The sequence below is a fragment of the Ambystoma mexicanum genome, chromosome 1p (genome assembly GCF_040938575.1).
Source record: "Ambystoma mexicanum isolate Mex_15411 chromosome 1p, UKY_AmexF1_1, whole genome shotgun sequence".
NCBI lineage: Eukaryota > Metazoa > Chordata > Amphibia > Caudata > Ambystomatidae > Ambystoma > Ambystoma mexicanum.
Window position 1 is genome coordinate 513851104 of NC_090921.1, and position 20594 is coordinate 513871697.

Below are 20594 nucleotides of genomic sequence, written 5' to 3' on the forward strand. Positions count from 1 at the left end.
TGGCTTGGTCCTGACTGACAATGCCCTCACACACAATTCACAGGAGTCACATTGCTCACTCTATGTCAGAATACATGGTTTCCCAGTGCACAGTTCTTTGAATGTTGTCTAAAGTGTCAAAGTATAGTGGATGGCCAGCCAAAAAGAAAGTCACAATGGGCCCCGTAAGCTCTCTGATGCAGATCTTCCACTGGCAAATATGTGAACCCATAAGGCTAACCACCTCCAGGTTGTCTCTTGGGTTCTTATACCTCCCATTCCCACATTTCTCATTGCAGCCTTAATGGAGTGACTTTCACCTAAAGCTGACTTTGTCCACAAAGTTTCCAGAAGGTATTATTGGTTCTAACTCCATCTGCTCGACTTTCAGACTGCCCTGTAATTGATGTTATAAGCAGTCCCCTATAACACTCTGTCTTCCCTTTGTGTACATGCATGGTCTTGTCAAATGCTTGTAGGTTAATGTTTTGACAGAATACAGATTCTGGTAACCAGTAAAGATGAACACAGGATCCAAAGTTCCTTGAAGATAGTGTCTCCATTCCTAAAATGCAGCTTTGATCAGGAGCTACTTGTCCAACATGATGTAATTAGCCTCTGCTGCAGTTTGCATTTTTTACATAAAGCAGCAGGTTACAACTGCCTACATTGCTGTGTGTCTTCAAGAGAGCATCCGGTACACCGAGAGTGGAGGCTTCTGATTAGAATAAAAATGGTTGCTGATTGCAGTATTGGTTCAGAACAGATTAGTTACTACAGGAAACCAAATGGGGGATCCCCCTTGTCAGACCAACACAAATTCAGACCTTTTTCAAAAGCCTGATTATCAAGGATATCAGTCTTGAAGTCTTGATGAACTATAGATGGAAGTTGGCAAATACTAAAACTTTGCATATCTTGCACACTCGCCACTGAAGATCAATCGGTGCGTGACTTAGCCTTCCGTTCATCCATTTGCACTTGTGTGAAAAAAACAAACCACAAACATTCCACTACTCCGGCATGAAATTGACATCTGTTAACACAAGTGTGAAAGCGAGGGTGTGAGTTTTGCAAGAGAGTAGAGGAGGCGAAGGAGAAACACCCATAGTGGAAGGAGAGGATATGGAACAGGAAAAACACTTAGATGAAGGTTGAAGAGGAGGAACAGTAATATCCCAAAAAAAATTCGATGCCCAATTTGACCGTAGATATATGTGTAGGGGTGGGGGTGTTAATAAAAAATATTCAGGGGTAAGGGAGCTTGTACGGTCAAAGGGGGAGAAAAGAAAATTTGGTCTTTTGACATTCAGGTTTGTTTTTTGGACAAGTGATGGTAAATCAGAGGAACACCTAAAGAGAGGTTGATGAGATGAAGGAAGCGGTAGAGGAAGAAACAAAGGCACAGAATATAGAACTGGAGGGTGGAAGCCAGGAGGAAAAAAGGAGGGATGAAAAAGGAGTGCTCTTTATAATCTAAGCAAGAAAGAGGCCTCTAAGCCAGTGAAATTGGAGCTGGACCAAGGAGCAGAGGACATTGACAACAAGAGGATAGAGGAGGTGACGTAGTGTAGACCAAGAGAATGTCCATTAAAGTCTTCACAGGGGGAAGTTGAATTTCCTGAGGTATAGCCGTTTCTGCCATGTGTTTTTCCAGACCCCCATCAAACGATGCAAGGGTACTCAGATGGCGTTACCTGGTAGGAGAATCCAGAAGGGCCACTGTTCATTCTGCATCAGCAAATAAAGACCTGGACCAAGAAAGGTTGGCTAAGGACTATAGTGATGTGCCAGAAACTATGTGTAGCTGCTTACCAATCAAGGTGAAGCCCTTGAGGCAGAAAGAGACAGAAGCACTGGCAACCCTGTTCCTAAAATGCCAAATTAGAAAACACTGGTACATGTTGTTGAATCTGCACCACAGTTGAAAATAAATGTTTTGAGTAGTCTGGTAATACTTCATTGTTACCGGATGCAAATACCATATGGGAATATGGTAAACTAGTCTTTTTGCATTACCAAGCAGGAACGCTAAAACAAGCAGCAAAGCTGGTAACTGCCAAGCCTGAAGACCTCCTTATTTCAGCTTTAGCATAGTTCCAATGAAAGAATACGCATCTCAAGAAGGCGCTGCCTTTACCAATACACATAAGTGTCTGAAAGATAGGGAATCGGAACTAAACTTAATTTAAGGTAAGTTGTTTAGTCTTTGATAACACCTGCATACAAATGCATTTGGAATGTCAAATATAAGTACAATAAAGTAACCCTGTTCCAAACAAAAATGTGTACTGTGGTTTTTCCCAACCTCGGGAGTTACCTTGTCGTGGTGGTTGGGCTTAACTGCGGTTTCATTTTTGAAGCAGCAGGACCAAAGACTCCCTCTTAGTAACAATTGGAAGGATTTGCTTTGCAAATTAGCTGGTTATGGGAGGACTGACATTTTCCCTTGGAAACCTCATACCTTTCATAACTCTCTCTATTCTTGCTACTGGCAGTGGATTGAGCTTGCTTAGTTGGCAAGATGTAAGGGAGGCATTTTTAACAATTTTTTAATTTCCCAGATCATAAGCAGAGGCTGATAAAAAAAAACCTTCATGCCCATGTCATGAGGATCGGTTACCAGACATTTGGTCGAAAAAAATTGGTCGACCAGACAAATGGTCGAACCAATTTGGTCGAAAACCAAATGGTCGAATTTTTTTTTTTTTCACATTTTTTTTTTTTTTGGGGGGGGGCTTCCCCCCAACCCCCTTTTTTTTCTAAAAACCCATTTTTGTAAAAAACGAAAACCCGAAAAATAAATATATAATTAAAAAAAAAATTCGAGCATTTGGTTTTCGACCAAATTGCGTCGACCAAATGTCATTCGACCAGTTTTAGGTCGACCAAATATCTGGACACCATGCGGATCCACTTGAAGCTTAAAGCCAAGTGAAACTCCTGGTATGACTCTGACCTTGTCACCCTTAAATGCAAGTGCAGGGTGGGCGAGAGGAAATTGCTAGCTACTTGTGCATTCTCTAAAAAACTGTCCTCTAGCACTGAAATGTCTGCATTGGCTCCCAGTGGCTGCAAGCATTGAGTTCAAGACCCTCTGCATTGTCCACGAGGCCCTCTGGGGCCTATGTCCTCAATACCTCAAACTCTCTCTTCGCAAATACCTTCCTACTCAAGCTCTTCACTCCTCCACCTCCAACTCCCTCAGGCTCAGTCGGTTCTCCAAGTTGGTGGTAGATCTCTTTCTTCGGCTGTGGCCTAACTCTGGAACAGCCTTCCTGCCTCTCTGAAACTTGAGGAGAACCATCTCCAGTTCTGGAAGCACCTCAAGACCTTCCTCTTTGCTTCTGCCTTCTCTCTTCCTCTCCTCTGCTGATTTCCTGTCTGATACAACACTGGTCACCTGGCTACCCTCTGATTTCAGACCCAGGTCCCTGCCGGCCCAGTTGCACACCCGCACTGTGTCCCGGCAACCCTTGCAGTTGGGTCTGTATCTGTAACCCTACAGTCCACCTACCTGCACTTTAGGACACCAGCTGTCTGCACTTATCCTTGCACCTGCCACCTGCTGGCCACACTTCTTGTTATTGTTTTGATCACATTTACAGCACTGCACCCCTCCCTCTCTTCCCTCCCCCTCACTTGCACAAGCTCATTGTCACTTGGCCTAGTAAGATTGTCTCTGTCCCCCCTCTGTTCCCCCTTCTCTCTGTCCCCCCTCTGGTCTCCCTTCCTTGCCTCGTTGCACCTTGAAACACTTGTGAATAGGCGCGTTACAAATGCCATATCATATCATTTCACAAATCTTTTCCCTTCAAGAGCCTTAATGATTCTGAAAAAACTATAAGCAAGCTCCTGTCTGCAATCCTGGATCCTCTACCAGACTATGTAAAGGCAACTTCCTCCGGTGAGGACATTATTACCTTTTTGGAGCTGATGGGCTTTTGTTTAGCAGCTCCTTCCTGTACGCTGAGGATGCAGCCATTTCCTTTTCTCTACAGTTAAGCCCTCAGTGGCCAGTCACATTGCCTACATCTGACTTTTTCTCATTTGTTTCAGAAGGAAGTCTCTGCTGGAAGGTCCTCCCCCATTTCACTGACAGCACTCATTTCCTCATGCCAACTCTTATGTCTGTTGTTAACAAAAGTTGCTTCCAGCTTTGAAAATTTACCACATGCCTTGCTATCTCATTTTGTTATCTCAATGGTGTCTGATTACCTAATTACTAAGTTCTGCACCCCTAAGGAATTCTAGAGCACTATGTTCATTCCATTTGTGAATGTTGAGGACCCCCCAGGGGTGGGGATAGGATTTGTGCTGAGACATTACTCATAATGGTGCATGGTGGCAATGAACGTGTAGGAAGGTAAATAAAAGTATAGCAGGAGTCTGGGGAATTATTTGAATACAATACATTTGAACAAAGCCTGAGCGTTTTTTATTTTTTTATTTTCAATCTTATCAGACATTGGATATGGAAAACCCACCTATTGGATTTTGTAATACTTGTCTGAGCCCCGGGAGCGTCTCTGCCCAAGCATGTGCAGGAGGACTGCTGAGATATTGGGGAGCTCTCGGGGGTACTGGGTGAAGGCCACCAAGCCCTCCATCTTGGATCCAGCCAGTTTGAACTAGACAAGACAATGGGGGTCATTACGACCCGGGCGCAAAGGGATACCGGGCACCGGTAATGACACTGGTGCCGGTAATCCCTTTGCGCCCTATTCCGAGGTCCCTTTGCGGGTCCTTCCTTAACGCCTGGTTTTAGCAGGCGTTAAGGACGGGACCCGCAAAGGGACTTCAGAGCTAATAACGGTACCGTAATTTACGGTACCGTTATTAGCACCCTCCCCATTCCCATTTGAGCCCTATGGGGGCTCAAATGGGAATGGGGATTGACATTTTCAATGGGGATTTACCGGTCCCGCAAAGGTCGGACTAGACCCGTAAGTCCCCATTGAACCAGGGCGGACACAGTACCGGTAATGGCGCTAGTCATGGCGCTAATAGCGCCATGACTAGCACCAACCTTGGAATGAGGCCCATTGGCTTCTTATTCATTTCCGGAAACACGTCAGGGAGTGGTGGCTCAATGCCCATCGTCCAAGAAGGTGGATGCTAGATATCGTCAGACCAGAGCGACTGACCCGGAAGACCACGTGATGACATTTTAGATCCACCATTCAAGCACTGGTCCTATCCCACCTGGATGGGGGCAATGCACACCTTGAAGGACTCAGGTCTTCCTCCCTTGTGCTCCTGAGAAGGGTCTTACACACAGCTGTAGGCCTCATCAAGAGTCTACGCAGAAACAACCACATCACCCCAGCTCTCATCGACCTTCACTGGCTCCCACTACACGCACAAATCACCTTCAAGTCTGGCTGCATCATCTATAAGAGAGTCGCCCTCAAGTCACCCAGCTACCTTGCAGAGAAACTCAGCATCTCTGCTGGACAGCAGAAAACAGGCCTTCTCTGCCTACACCCCAGGACTATGGAACCTCCTCGCCATCAGCATCAGACTTGGCCGTAAACTCCTACAATTCAGGAAATAACTCAAGACCTACCAATTCAAGGAATCTCTCCACCTCAACACCTAGGGCCATCACATGACCCCTCGCGCCACCTGACTTGCTAGATGCCACCCGCCACTCTCCTCCCTGGCACCCGGTACAGCTGTACCCCACCTCTATGCCCCTTTGCTGCCCAGCCCCTGCTGTATTTCTGTTTTGTTGTTACCTCTGAAAAGCACGCCGTTATGCAGCTGTACTGTTGTATACCTCTCTAAAGCATGCCGTTGCTTCTCAAAGCTAGGTCCATCCTCAATAAATACCCAAATATTTATAATAATACTGGGAGGGATCCCGATTGAAACTGAGGACAGATTAAAGAGATAAACAATACGAGTAATTGTCACATAATGGGGGGTTGGAAAGATCAAGTGGACGTGAGACTTAATGAAAGGGGCCAGACCATGTGTGGATCTAAGGGATAGGCGAGTTGGAGGTGGGTTGGGTTAGATTGGGTGGTGGGCTGGTATTCATTTTGCAAACTCAGACTAAATGTCCTGCTTTGTCCATTCTATATCAGACTAAGGGCTTCATTACAACCCTGGCGGAATGGGTTTAACGGCGCCGGTAAAGGTGCTGGCACCGTTAAACCCATACCGCCGCATTACGAGGTCCTTTAGCGGGTCCCGCTAAGGACGGCTGGTTGTTCCAGGCGCCCTTAGTGGGAGCCGCTAAAGGACCAGCATGCTAACAATGGGCACGTTATTAACGGGCCCGTTGTTAGCATGGTCCCCATTTCCATTGAGCCCTATGGGCACTCGAATGGGAATGGGGATGGGTTCCCTGAATGGGGAAATACCGGGTCCTCCAAGATTGGAATGGCCCGGTAATTCCCCATTCAGGGAACCTGGACCCGGTATGCGGTAAGGGGGAAGCTATGATGGCTACCTCCAACCTTGTATTGAGGCCCAAAGTCCCTCATTTGATTTTCTGTGTTGACACATTTGAGGTAGAACTGAAAATATTGAGTAACAGTAACAAGCCTTAGTGTCTCTGTACACTGGATGGTTTTACCACACTCATTGGATTTGCCATCACATTCATGATCATTCCTGCACTGTGTTACATCGAACAGGTACACCACTTGAAAGTCCTGCATCTTTATCAATGATCATAAAGATGCCTAATGGCGTGGCACAGTATAGAAAGAACTTTTGATCCTTGGACTTCAATTAAACCAGCATGCTGTGACCAGCAAGGTATGAGATACAAACAGAGGGTCCATGGTGGTTGTTATAGACATTTATTGAACTTAAAAAGTGTTTGGAAACTGCCTCATTGTCCCTAATTTAGGAGTCATTACCCTACCTCAACCAACACTAAGGGTCTGTCAAGTGTCAAGATGTCCAAAACAAAAATGTCTTGTGTCCGAAATCCTATCCTAGACGTCACATTCTAAAACTAACTCTAAGGTGTAAAAGGGGTATTGTCTTTTGTCAAAAAATTGCACATATGTTCAAGTTCAACAAAAGGTATAACTCCAACAAAGGTTTACAATGATCAATGTTCACTGTTCCAAAGGGGATGGATGACTCCCTCTCCCAGGATTCCCTCCACCAAAGCAAAAGTTCAAAGAATAGCCAAGTTCTAATGATCACGACGATAACTCCCTCCTTGTGTTGCAAGTCACTCCAGGGGAAAGGACTCCCTGCCCCAGGATTCCACACTCAATGCAACACCAAGATAACACAACTTGGGTTAGGGTACCAGACCAGCTAAACAACTGCTATACTCCCATGCCAGGTTATCTTTTACAATTTCTCATGGTTGTGAATCCGTACTCTTCACCTGGTATACTCTTCTTCCAGGACTTTACAATGCAATCTCTCTTCTCACTCAAACACCTGGTATACTCCCCTGCCAGACTCTTTTACAATTTCGTTTGGGTTTGAATCCCAGATCCGCTCTTCACCTGGTATACTCTCCTGCCAGTACTTTACAATATAATCTCTCTCTCTCATTCAGCACAAGGGGGCATGGGTCATCGCACAGTTATTTTATGGCACAGTACTGTGACTATGAAGATGACACTCATTCCAATGAGGATTACGGGATCCCCACATTTGGCAACCAGTTCACTCTTTGAGAGTCTCTTTGCCTCCTTCATCCCCCTGGGTTCAGCGACCACTTCTGAATTCTTTCAAACAACTCACACTCTTTCGGGTACTCGCCTCAGTGTTAAGTGGCCTCAAGTGGCTTTCCCCAGTCAGCGTGATGGAGCATTCTTGCTCCTTGCATTGGAACGAAGCCCATCCTGGCTTCCAGTTCCAAGCCGCAACTTCCTTCTTCGGGCGCTTCTCCGGTTGACCGGCACTGCTGTACTACTTGGCCGGTCCGCAGCTCGCCTTTTCACTTCTTCTATCACAGGCAGCACTCTGTAGCCACAGCTCTCAGTTCTGCCTACTTCCTGGTCTTCCCGACTGCCACAGCTGGTGTCAGCTCCCTCTCACTATCTTTAAACTCCTGCCTCCTGCCTGGAAGGTGTCCTGGACAATCACACTATACCAAACAATAGATTTCACATAATGGTTCATACTCTTGATCATTGCAGTCCTCTTCCTTGTTTCAGTACATGTTGTGTCAAAAGATGTAAATTGTTTGTGTTCTCTCCGAATCTTTTGTAGGGTGTGGAATGGGTTTATCACAATATGCCATTAAGGCATGTGGAAGGGAGTGGGTATCCCTAAAGGGAAAGGGGAATACCATGTTTCATATGATGCCTGATGGATCAGGTTGTTCTATTTCTGAATTGATTACAATGGAGAGAGGCTTCTACGATTGACTAAACAGCATTGAACAGATTCAAGACACATTACAAAGTGGTCATTTGTATCGTTGCCAGTCTTTAGGGTAATTGCAATGGTGGTGCTGTTTCCAGTACAAAGAAATCCAGACAACAAAAATAAATCCCTAAACTTCTCAATGTTTCCAGACCGCAAAGTATTCAACAATACAGGGGCCTGTTGAGATGCCTTAAAATCTCTTTAAAAATAATTTTGCCTGCCTAAAGAACCTCAGTATTTGGTTAATGGAGTAGTGCTGGCTGTTCCGACTGAAAAGCACACCCAATGCTTGGTGTCTGGTCCGTCCTTTGAGCATTTAAACGTATCTCCATTCTCATCATAACATTTCGGACTACCTTGAAGGACCAGCTTTGGCTTTTCCTTGTAGAGACCCTTGCTTATTCATCACAAGTCCTAAATTAACAATACAATTCAAGGAGATGCTTCTAAGTACCTTAAAGCAGTGGCCATGTTTGAGTACAACACACTGTGATGCTCTTCAAAATACCCATTATTTCTCACTTGACTTCGATATTGAAGTACCTCTGCGAGTCTGGGAACTGCTCCCACCCACAGTGTTCCTTACTTGGCCCTTTGGATGCTTCAGGCCACCACTCAAAATACTGGCCTCAAAATAACATGGCAAATGTATATGATGTTACTAATTATATATTCTTGCAACACCTTTTTTGACTAGCACTTACAAATGGAAGAGTTAATGGGTTTAATAGAGATGCCACAGCATCTAAACTGCCCTGGCACCTTTACTATTTAGTGGCGGGCTCATGCTCTGCTCCATGCCTTTCAAAGTGAGTGATGGGATCCTTTGTCACCTTTTGTGACATTGGGCACCATCGGTCAGTGTTCACAAAAAATACTGACTCTCAATTGACAGCCTAGGACCTGTAATTAATTCCTGTTCAGTACATGGTTTAATACACCATAGAAAACTTTTCAGCTTTTCATTGATGATTATATGTCTGTATGTAGTCTAGGAGTGTGCCCTAATAGAACTTGAGAGTGACTTTTATGTCCTAGAAGAAGAACACAAGTACTTATAGACCATGGAGACCAGTAGTTCATTAACATGGTAGTGTTGTCCTATGTGACTGAATTCACAGCTTTGAAATGGACACTAATGGAGCAGTCGGTGCTAGAAGTTGGAGTCAGAAAACCTTCATATCAAATTTTATCAGAGTGGTGGCTTGTGGCCACCAGAACAACAGGGCCATGCTAAGAATATATCAAAATAATGCTTATTGACTGGGCTGTGTGCAATTACATTTTTCCTGTAGAGCTGCTCTGGGCTCTTCTTGGAATGAAACATTTAGAAAAAGGACTCGGTGCAAGCAAGATGTGGGTAGCTGTCAGGATACGAGTTATATATATATATATATTATATATATATATACATATAAATATATATATATATATATATATATATATACACATATATATATATATATATATATATATATATATATATATATATATATATATATATATACACATATATATATATATATATATATATATATATATATATATATATATATTCAGTAAAAGAAACTTTGTTAAAGGGACGTTATGGTTAAGTTGTGCTACTAAAAACCTATGAAATTCACTAAAGAAAAGTTAACGGGACGTTATGGTTCCACTTGCTACTAAAAAAGAGTATTTTTCGTCCTAAACCGGGATGCCTGTGGCCCCCCGGTTTAGGAAACACAATCCTTTTCCAAGATGGCCACCATAGAAAGAGAAGGTGGGTGTACAATATAGGGCCCCTCTTCGCTTTCCATGGCAAAAAGCAAAAAGGAAAACCTGTCACCATTTTATCACAAGCACTTTTTTCTTCCCTTTCAAATGTATCCTAATGTCGAACAACTTTACCACAAAGCCAATCCCAGGTGGACATGGCCACTTTAATCCTATCTTTTGTCCCTTCTGGTCATGCCCAGTAGCCACATTGTGCGGATCATGACCTTATACCATGACCCTGACATTCTGTCCACTCCCCATGGCTACAGCCTGCCCTTCAGTCAGTAAAGGTATACCGCAATTTTTTTTAACTACATTATGACACTTGTCAAATACGAAAACACTCCCACATCTCCAACACCATGCTTTCCAGTCGTTGTCAATCAGCCTTACGCAAATTTACTGTAAATCCACCCAGGTTTTTTTTTCTTCGAAACTGTCAAAAGAATACACAAATAATTTGTCATATTAGGTGTGCACAAAATCCCTACAAACTTTGTAAACTCATTCGCAATCACTAGTCTTGTCCATTGCTGCATCTGCCTAACATAAATTGCCCTGACGTCACTAAATCATATGGCCCGCCCCTGACCCTCACATAACCAACCCTAGTGATATTCAATACCTTTTTTGGATGACGTTCCTCTCCAGCATAGCCAAATGCGCCCATAAACTCCTTCGTGCCGTGACGCAGAACCTGAAAATGAACACAGAGCGACTGACAATGTAGCATGTCACATTTTGAAATAATAAACTGGTTTTAAAAGAAAACATTAACACTTCACAATTTGTAAAGTACTTTTATTTCATAATAAACTGTCCGAGACCATCGGACTATTCCCATGTTCAATCAAATTGTAACTTTGTTTCTTCGGTCGTTATCGAAATGTTAATCGCAAGGCACACGTTGTTCTTTTCCCATACACAAAGTATTTGTTTTTGATTCAGCAACCGCTTCGGGCCTAGACCACCATAAAAGATGTTATGTTACTCCTAATCGCCAGTGCAGTGTACGGACAAATGGGTCCTGCGCGATCGTCCCACAAAACAGTCACAGTTAGGCATCCGTTCACGAGTACGTGCATTTGGCGTGCGAAAAATCCATCACTTGGCATCTGGAATCCATGGGAATCGCCGTAAGGCAGGATATAGCTATTTGGAAAACATAACAGAAAATACGTATCAATACCCACCCGTTAGCAAACAATTTAAAAAAAAAGACAAAAAGAACATGGAAACTGATACACAAATTGATGTGGTCATACATGACATTTTAAAGAAATATTAGCATTGAACAGGGGTGAATCTAGTAATAGTCTACAAACGCTGAGAATTAGCACTCTCCATAACTAAAAAAAATGACAACTACACAGAAAGATAGTACTTCAGTTACATTGCCAAAATTAATTTTCAGGTAATAAAAAGTTAAATCTCGTTCCGGTGTAGAGTCGTCAAAACAAACGTACACAATATTGACCGTCTCCATTGTCTTCGTGAAACTCAGACAGCAATGTGCTTGCACCAAATAATCTTCATGAACTGATATTACATGTGCCTTACAAAGGTTTTGAATGCATAACCTTATCAAATGGTCCTTTTTGCAAACTTTCACTCACTGCATTCTTACTGAATTTTCCCTTTCGCTCAAGGTCAAAAAACAATTGGCAAAAGGATGGGGGGTGGGAGGCACTAACGCGTAAATAATTCACTTGCTAATGTTTTTTTTTAAAAAGGGTATTCGAAACAACTTTAAACTCTAAATCAACTTCAGGTGGAAAGGGGTAAAAGCCACGAGGCCACTCGGAGCAAATTAGACACTAGACAAACGAAACCGTGAGTTTCCACACGGTAACCCCATATGCACTCCTAACGGGATAGTATCCCTAGTAATACTGAAAGGTCTATTAGCCCTGTGATCCCACACAAAGGTGGGATCCAGGGACAAAACGGATATAGACCTAGTTAGGTAATTGGGACAATTCAGTATTTCACAAGCAGTTAATATACATAGCTATCAGGTGGAGAGCAGGTGCTTATTCATAGTAAAATTAAAGGACTGGCAATGAAGCCGGTATAGTAATTTCCCAACAAAGCTATAAGCATAGTTTTTTTTTAATACAAGTATAGCGATTTTCCAAAACAAAAAAAAATTCACCAAATGTTTTCAAATGAATATGTAAGTAACTAGTGTTTACAACATTCACACTAGCACCTTTTTATAAACTCATTGAAGTCTCTAAGACCCATTTCAAACAGCACCATTAGGTTCAATCATTTGCCAACGCGTTTCGGATTATCACAGAATCCATCCTCAGGGCTATGGTGACTATTTGTTCCAATTCTTCACAATATTTCACAATTCAAATCTCTAGAAAGTAGCAGAAAGACCTAATCACTAATAATGTACATACTAGACCTTAATTCAATCACTAACAATATGGGCTAGAGCACCATCCTTGTAATCCATCAACAATAGGCGTTGTCAACTCATAGGATCAAACTTTACGGGACCTCAGTGCACCACTGGGGCCAGTAGCAGGTAAGTGTAGAACTCTGGGCAATCCGATATCCTACGGGGAGGGAGAGAGTATGCATATATTAAATAGGGAGAACCTAACTTCATGTGTAGTGAATACACCACTACAAACTCAAAGTGACTCCAAGCTCAACATAGAGCAACCCTAAACATGAGGTACAGGGTATACCATTTAGTTAAATCAAGTCTACAGAGGGGCATATGGCCAAAAGAGTCTCATCCCCAAAGTGAACGGTCAAGGCTGTGTAACACTGTAGGGCATGATAGTAAAATGCAAATATATACTTTTGCATGGAGCAGCCAGGCTCCACATAACCTGAGTCCGGAAGCACACAGTCATGTAGCGTGACGAGGCTTCGCTCAATTTCATAACGCTACTAACCAACGTTCCAAAATGCAGCGAGCGTCCCAAGACACTCGAATTTGAACGTGAGTATAAACAACTCCTTAACTAACAACACAATGGGCGAAAGCGTCCATGCGTGCACTCACCTCGCAGCGAGTGCGATGTATATCGAGAAGACCAGCCGTCCAACGCATTCGCAGGGGGCTGTCTGTGTCTGTTGTTTGTAGGTTTCCAAGGCAAAGCCGCGCATGCGCAGAAGTGTTGACGGCCGCCATCTTAGAGTGGGCATAATACCAGCCGTATCCAACAGAGTATGAATTCAAGTCGAATTCTAAAGGATATGTGTTCAAGGCGATACCGCAGATACCGCAGGTACCTAGATCGCACTTGCCTACCAAAACTATGTTGATGACAAGATAAAGAAAGTCATCACATTACGTATATACCGGGGTAGCGTTACTTCTAAATAATTATTATTGGAGCCGGAAAGTGCCCTTGAACAGCCCCAAAGGTAACACAGTGTATATAATCAAACAACACTCAGAGGTGGGCAACAAGGAAGGATGCAGATCAAAGTCTGCTCGGGTCCTCATGGCCACCAAATAAAAAGCTGTGCATAGGTAGGGGGTATATGTTAGGCAAAGTCCCTGACAGGGTAATGAGGTGGGCGTGGGGAAAATGCAGAACAAAATCTGCCTGAGCCCCATTGCCACCGGGTTCAAGGGAGAAAAAACCCCTGAGATGTTAAGGGAGAGCTCCTGGCAAAGGGCGCTAGTGCACCTATCTACGCCGAGCTTCTGGATGTCAAGGCTTATAAAGGTCATGCCAAAGTAAATGACTTCGAAGGTATAGGGAAACGACCCAAGTAAAGAAAGTAGAGGGGATCCCTACCAAGAGATAGTCTAGATACACTGCCGCACCAGGAGCACCAACATCGGCGCAACCCAGCCGTTCACACTCTAAGGGCTGAGGATCCGCATATTGCTTGCTCAGAATCAACCAAATTCCCACAATTATAACACTGGTCTAGCATTTTCATCAACAATCAAATAAGGTATTACATAGGCGATAGACATCTTTGTCCGTGGTCTGCCCCACTTGTGTCCCCCACGACGGGTGTCCAAGCAATTCACAATCTAACAGCTGCCTTACATTGTGTTACAGAACACAGCATGTATCTTGATTAAACAGGAGACAATTATTGAGTACAATTCCCCATTATGTCAATACATACTTGCATAGGAACTCAGCATCAAACAACCATAATTTTGAAAGACTCCCAATCTGAAGATTCAGGTATTCAAACAAAACACATTAAATCAAATTCAAGGTTCATGCCCCTTGGACTGAGGCAATCCAGCAGCTCAATCCACAAGATTTCTCTCTGTTGAAGCTTCCTTGTAATGTCACCACCCCTTGACCCCAATTTCACCTGTTCCAATATGACACATTTTAATTGGGCTAATGTGTGTCTAGCTTCTGTGAAGTGTGCTGCTACCGGTGATTTTGGTCTCTTGGTTACTTTCTAGAGATTTGAATTGTGAAATATTGTGAAAAAACAATTGGCCCTTATGGGTTCAGTCGGATGCGTGGGCCTACTGAGCTTGCAACCAAAAAAGCAAAGCAAGTGACCACTCAGAATCCAAATACATTCTCACTTTGCAACAACATGTCTCAATGCATTAATGAGAACTGGTACTCCCATACACTTGCAGACCCGCTGTTTACATCAAACACTGCAGGTGGCTGCCTCAGATTTCAAACTCTAGGGCACAGTCTGACTGCAATATTATTTTAAATACATTGTAACACAAACACAGTAATCCTTCGTCTGTACTTTATGGACATTATATTGAGCAACAACTTCAAATTTACTGTATGACAAAAAGCATCACTTTTTTACTTCCTGCTGCCACATGCAATGCTGTGTTGTTTTATATGTTTTAGCGGCGATGTCCGCGTACACCAAAACACGAATGAAAGATGGCGGGCGCATCGGAACAATCTGACGCACTTCACGCTCTTCAACATCCAATCAGTGAACGCGTCACATGTCTGCTGACATGACACTGCCGATTAGCCAATCGGTATCTTGTCTGCGGAGCGAACAGGGAAGTGTGACCGCGGAGCGGACATAGATATCACACATTTTTTGAGACATACTTTTTGGTTGTTTTAAAGAAAACTACTGGACGGATTCTCACCAAATTTACAAAAGCACGCTTTCGGGACCAAGCTCCTGACGCAAATTTGGTGAAAATCCGTCCAGCGGTTTGGGCTGTAGGCGTGTGCAAACTTTTTCCCCCCTTCAGTCTATGGGAAAAAAAGACGTTTTGGGACCCCCCCTATAAGTTTTCCCCCCCTGGACCAAACCTCACCTAAATTCAGAGTGGGCCATATACTTTCTTTGCAAAGTTTGGTGAGGATTCGTCCAAGGGGAGCAGAGTTATAAGCTGCACAAAAAGTACTCTTCCTATGGAAACAGCAACTTGTGTATTATTTAATGGGACAGACATACGTTTCCTTAACTACTAATTTCAGGAAGATATGTATAGCTCAAGGCAAGATGGAGGGACTAATTGAAGTAGCCTGGAATTCTGATGCTGTTAGGATTTCAGAGTTTTCTAAACTGCCTTTCATTGATTGTAACTTAAGTGATAGGACATTAATTTCTGCTCCTGGTTTTAGGCATTTTGAGAGTTAAGAAGCCATCAGATCTTCATGGGACATGTTCCAGTAGCCTCTGGTGCGATTGTTCATTGTTTTGAAAATATGAGCAAGTTGTTTTCAGAGACAATGGGCCTCATTACGACCCTGGCGGAAAGTTACCGCCAGGGCCGTGACTTTACCGCCATGGTGCTAACTACGTTAACGCCATGGCGGTAAGGGGATTTACCGCCCCATTCCGACCTTGGCGGGGCGGTAAATCCCCAATCCCCATTTACCCTTCCCCATTCCCATTTTTGCCCCATAGGGCATAATGGGAGTGGGGAAGGCGTTAATTACGCCACCGTAAATTACGGTGGCGTAATTAACACCAAGTTCCCTTACCGCCATGGTTTTTTACACCCGCTAAAAGCAGGTGTAAAAACCGCCATGGCGGAAAGGGAACTCGTGATTGGCGGTAAGGGGTCGGCGCAGCTAACGATGGCGCTAACCCCTTACCGCCAGGGTCGTAATGAGGCCCAATAACGTTTAGAAAGAAAAACTTGAAGTATTTCCTAACTGTTTGTTCTGTCTTCTAGACTTAGTTTAAAAGTGAAAGTACCAGTGGGTGTGGCCAAGATGGCGGACTGAGCGGACGTGCTTCGGAGGAGCTCAGTCCCTGTCCAACGATATAAACTATACTCCAGCATCGGGCACGCTGTTTATAAAAAGGAAAAAAAGGGAAAGAAGTGACCGGCAATAACAGAGCAGTGAAACATCAGATGAGAAGGACAGAGGAGGCAAGGAGGGCATTCCGAAAGAAAATGGTGGGTGGCGCCTTGCATCCCCAGAGCTCAGCGCCGAGAGGAGGACTGAGCCCACTTTGAGTGGTCCCCCGGGGCCTGGGGTGCACTGACTGGTAAGCAGAGGAGAGCGCAGGAGCGCTGCGCCAATATGAAGAGCCCCAGGAGAAGAGACGCGTCAAACTGCCTGTTGGAAGTGGGGCGCTGGAAGCAGCGGAGGACAGAAGGTGCGTGGAATCTGGCTCAGAGCTGGCACGGAGGAGCTGGAGATCGGGAGAGCTGCAGGTGAGTGGATCACCCCTGGCGGGAAGGGATGGTGCAGCAGAGCAGTGAGGGAAGCATCCAGCCCCCCCCCCCTCATGGTGGTAAGCCAGTCCATGCAGAGGAGCAGACATGAAAACCAGAGCCACAGTAAGAGGGATATGTGAGCGAGGAGCGCTGCAGCGGCCCAGGATGGTGTGGGAGACGCCGAAAATCCAGAAGAGCCAGGTGAGGAGGAGCAACATTCCGGAGAGGAAGCAAGGCTGCTTGCAGCAAGCCCGAGCTCACAATCATTGTGCAGAGAAGCCTGGGAGGAGGCAAAACTGCAAGGACACAAACAGGCAGAGGGGGAAGTCATAAAACTAAGAGGAAAAGGGAAATGCCCAACAAGCCTGTGGGGCCTGGACCTGGGGGTCAAGTTGAATGCCTATCCTCCTCCCTTAAAACCAACAGAACAGCTCAAGCAACCCTGGAGTGACATAGACAGCAAGTGCTGTAAGAATAGAAAGGAAGGGCATCTCAAGACCAAGGGGGAGAGCAAAGAGGCCCATGACATAATAACACAAGGCTACAAAGGGTAAACCCAAGGACCAGGGAGAGAAGGCCTGTTGAGCAAAAGAGAATTAGCCCCGGAAAGGACGAGAGGGGGCAGCTTGCAGGCAAGGAGGAGAGGCGGGTTGCACCAGGAGAGGGCTGCGGGAAGCAGTGAATAGCCTGGACACAGGTAGCAGAAAAGGGACAGAGACTAGTTGAAGGAGGGCACAGTAAGAGCAGTGAGTTGCCAAGGCCAGCGAGCATCTGGGTTTTCAGGAATGGAGTAGGGGAAAGTCGATGGGACAGAGAAAAAAGAGCACCAACCCGGGAGAGGGAGAACAGGAGAGGCGTCACAAGGGTCCCATACAAACTAAACCTCCCTTTGGAAGCCCAGTATCTCAGAGTGAGGGAGATACGGCACTCACTAAAGAAGATCTATGGACAGCGCAACCCAAATTTAAAGGGGAGCTCATTGAGACAGTCCAAGCAGAAGGAGCGAGCATAAGAGAAGAGCTCTCACAAGCCATTATGAACAATTAGAACGATATTAATGCCCTAGGGGAGCGGGTAACGGAAATGGAGGAGCGCCTGATGGAACTGGACACAAGGGGGCCCGAATGGACGCAACAGACAAAAGAGGTAGATGAGAGAATGGGGGCCATGGAGGAGAAATGCGAGGACATGGAAAACAGGTCACGGAGAGACAATGGGGGTCATTATAAGGTTGGCGGTAAGGGTTTAATGGCGCCGGTAAAGGTGCCGGTGCCGGTGCCGTTAACCCCTTACCGCCGCATTACAAGGTCCTTTAGCGGGTCCCGCTAGGGGCAGTTGGTTTTACCAATAGCGCCATGGCTACCTTCAACCTCGTAATGACCCCCAATGTCCGAATCAAACACCTGAGGAGGGAGTTGAGGGCCCCAATCTGACACAGATACAAAGGAAGAGGATGGGTTCCTTTTCCTAAAACACAAAGACAATACAGTCACCACTTCCCATCCAGAACTTGTTTTTACTAAAGGGTAGTAAAAAGGTTTGCTCAAGCTATCAAAAATAGGCAAATTGGCGCCTTTTTAGATGTAGCAAACACAGTCGACCGGTTTCAGTAGTTTAACTTTGATAGAGCCACATTCATCAGGACAGTCTAAGCTTCCTCAAAACTGGTGTATTTCGTAATTCGGAGACCAGTTTATGAGAAACAAAAATACGGTAGATGGAGTTGTACTTTACCTTAACAATCAGCACCCCCAAGCGAAGATTAAAGTGAATGGGAGACTGATAGATCCCTTTCCAATACGAAGAGGAACAAACAGGGATGCCCGCTGTCCCCGCTCCTTTTCGCCCCGGTGGTGGATCCCTTCTCGTACCGGATAAGGTAGAATAGAGAGATCCGAGGGGTAGGGTGGGCAAAGACAGAACACAAAATAGGCCTATTCGCCGACGATGTGATCCAGATGATCACTGAACCGAAGAACTCTCGACCGGCAATAATGGAGAAGATAAGGGCTTTCTCTGCAGTATCAATCAGAAATACTGAATTTATCTATAGGGGAAAGGGAAAGGAATCAGCTGGAGGGAAATAACCCATTCAGATGGACACCAGAACCAGTCAGATACCTGGAGGTGAACCTGACAGCAACCATAAAACAAATAGTGGGGGCAAATTATCTGCTGCTGTTAAAGCAAATCAAGGCAGATCTAGCGAGCTGGAGGGGGCTGTACATATCTTGGTTTGGTAGGATAGCCGCTGTCAAAATGAATATACTCCCACAGATTTTATATCTCTTTCAGGCAATTCCCCTGGCAGTGGTGGATGAAGGACATTCAGCAGAGTATCGTGGAGTACATCTGGGGTGGGGAAAAGCTGAGGATCGGGAGAAAAATGCTATTTAGGACCAAGCCTCAGGGGGGAATGGCCTGCCGCAACATAATTAAATACTATCAGGCTGCACAGCTAAGAGTGTTGGCAGAATGGGGGAGGGTGGAAAATCAGAAGCTCTGGGTGGGAATGGAACAAGCGGTGGCGGGAGAGCATCTATGGAAAATGACAGGGATGAGGAAGATGGACAGACCACATAGACTACAGGGAAACCCAGTCACTAGAAATACCCTGATGATTTGGGAACAGTTGAATAAAAGGCTCAGACTATCACCATGGCCATCACTGCGGACACCCATTTTTGGCAACCCTGCCTTCCCACCAAGAAGGGACTACAATAGTTTCAAGCAGTGGGTGAAGGGATGACTAAGGGAGATTGGGGATCTGTACGAGGGAACGCAGTTTAGGACATTTGAGGACTGTAGTAGAGAATTGGCCCTAAAGAAATGGGACAGGTTTGCATATCAACAAATAAGGCATTGGGCGGGAACCTCTGCAATGATGGAATGGGCCGCAAGGGAGCAAACAGTGTGGGAAAAGCTAATGTCAGCAACAGAACAACAGGGGCTTTATTTCAGCGATTTATAAGATCCTGCTAAGTGGGGAACGGGAGGAAGAGGGACACTTAGGAACAGATAAGGGTAACTGTCCTCACTGACAGGGAATGGGACAAGGCATTAAAAGGCTGGTGCACCTCACACACATCTGTGCAACATCAGGAACTACAGTACAAGCTACTACACCAGTGTCACTATACACCGGAAAGAGTTCACAAAATGTTTCTCTCTAGGTCCGCAGAGTGTTGGAGGGGATGTGGGAACAATGGAGCGTGTTTTGTGGGGATGCCAGCGGCTCAAAATGTTTTGCCAGGAGGTGAAATCAAAGGTGCTTGAAATAGCGGGGATAGACCTTGAGTGGGATGGAGTTGTGGCTCTCCTGGTTGTGGTGCTTGACGGACAGACAGGCCTAACGGGGGTATCTGGAAGGTTATGTGCAAACTTAATGATGGTGGCCAAGAGATGTATAGTGAAGCAGTGGAAGCGGGAGGAGCCGCCATCCATTACACAATGGTATTACGCGATATGGGACATAATCGACGTGGAGAAGATGACGGCCACAATAAGGGGGTCAATGAAGAAATTCAATAAAGTTTGGTCACCCTTTATAATCTATTCAATCAAAGACGTTACACACCTATACATCCTGAAGAGATTGATGGCACTGGAGATCTTAGAGGAAGAGGAGGACTGAGCCGCAATAATGAGGTCATCAGAGGTTGCATGTAGGAACACCTGGGGGTTAGGGGGAAGTTGTTGATGTAAGTATAGGAGACTGGTTTGAAATTTGTTGTGAAAAATATTACATGGAGATACAAGCGATTTACATGTGTAACTGGCTTTGAGCAAATAAAGACTTGGTTAAAAAAAAAGTGAAAGTACCATTTGGTTAAGGAGTGGAGTGCTTAGCGCTAATTTAAAAAGTAAACTAGAAGCCTGTTCA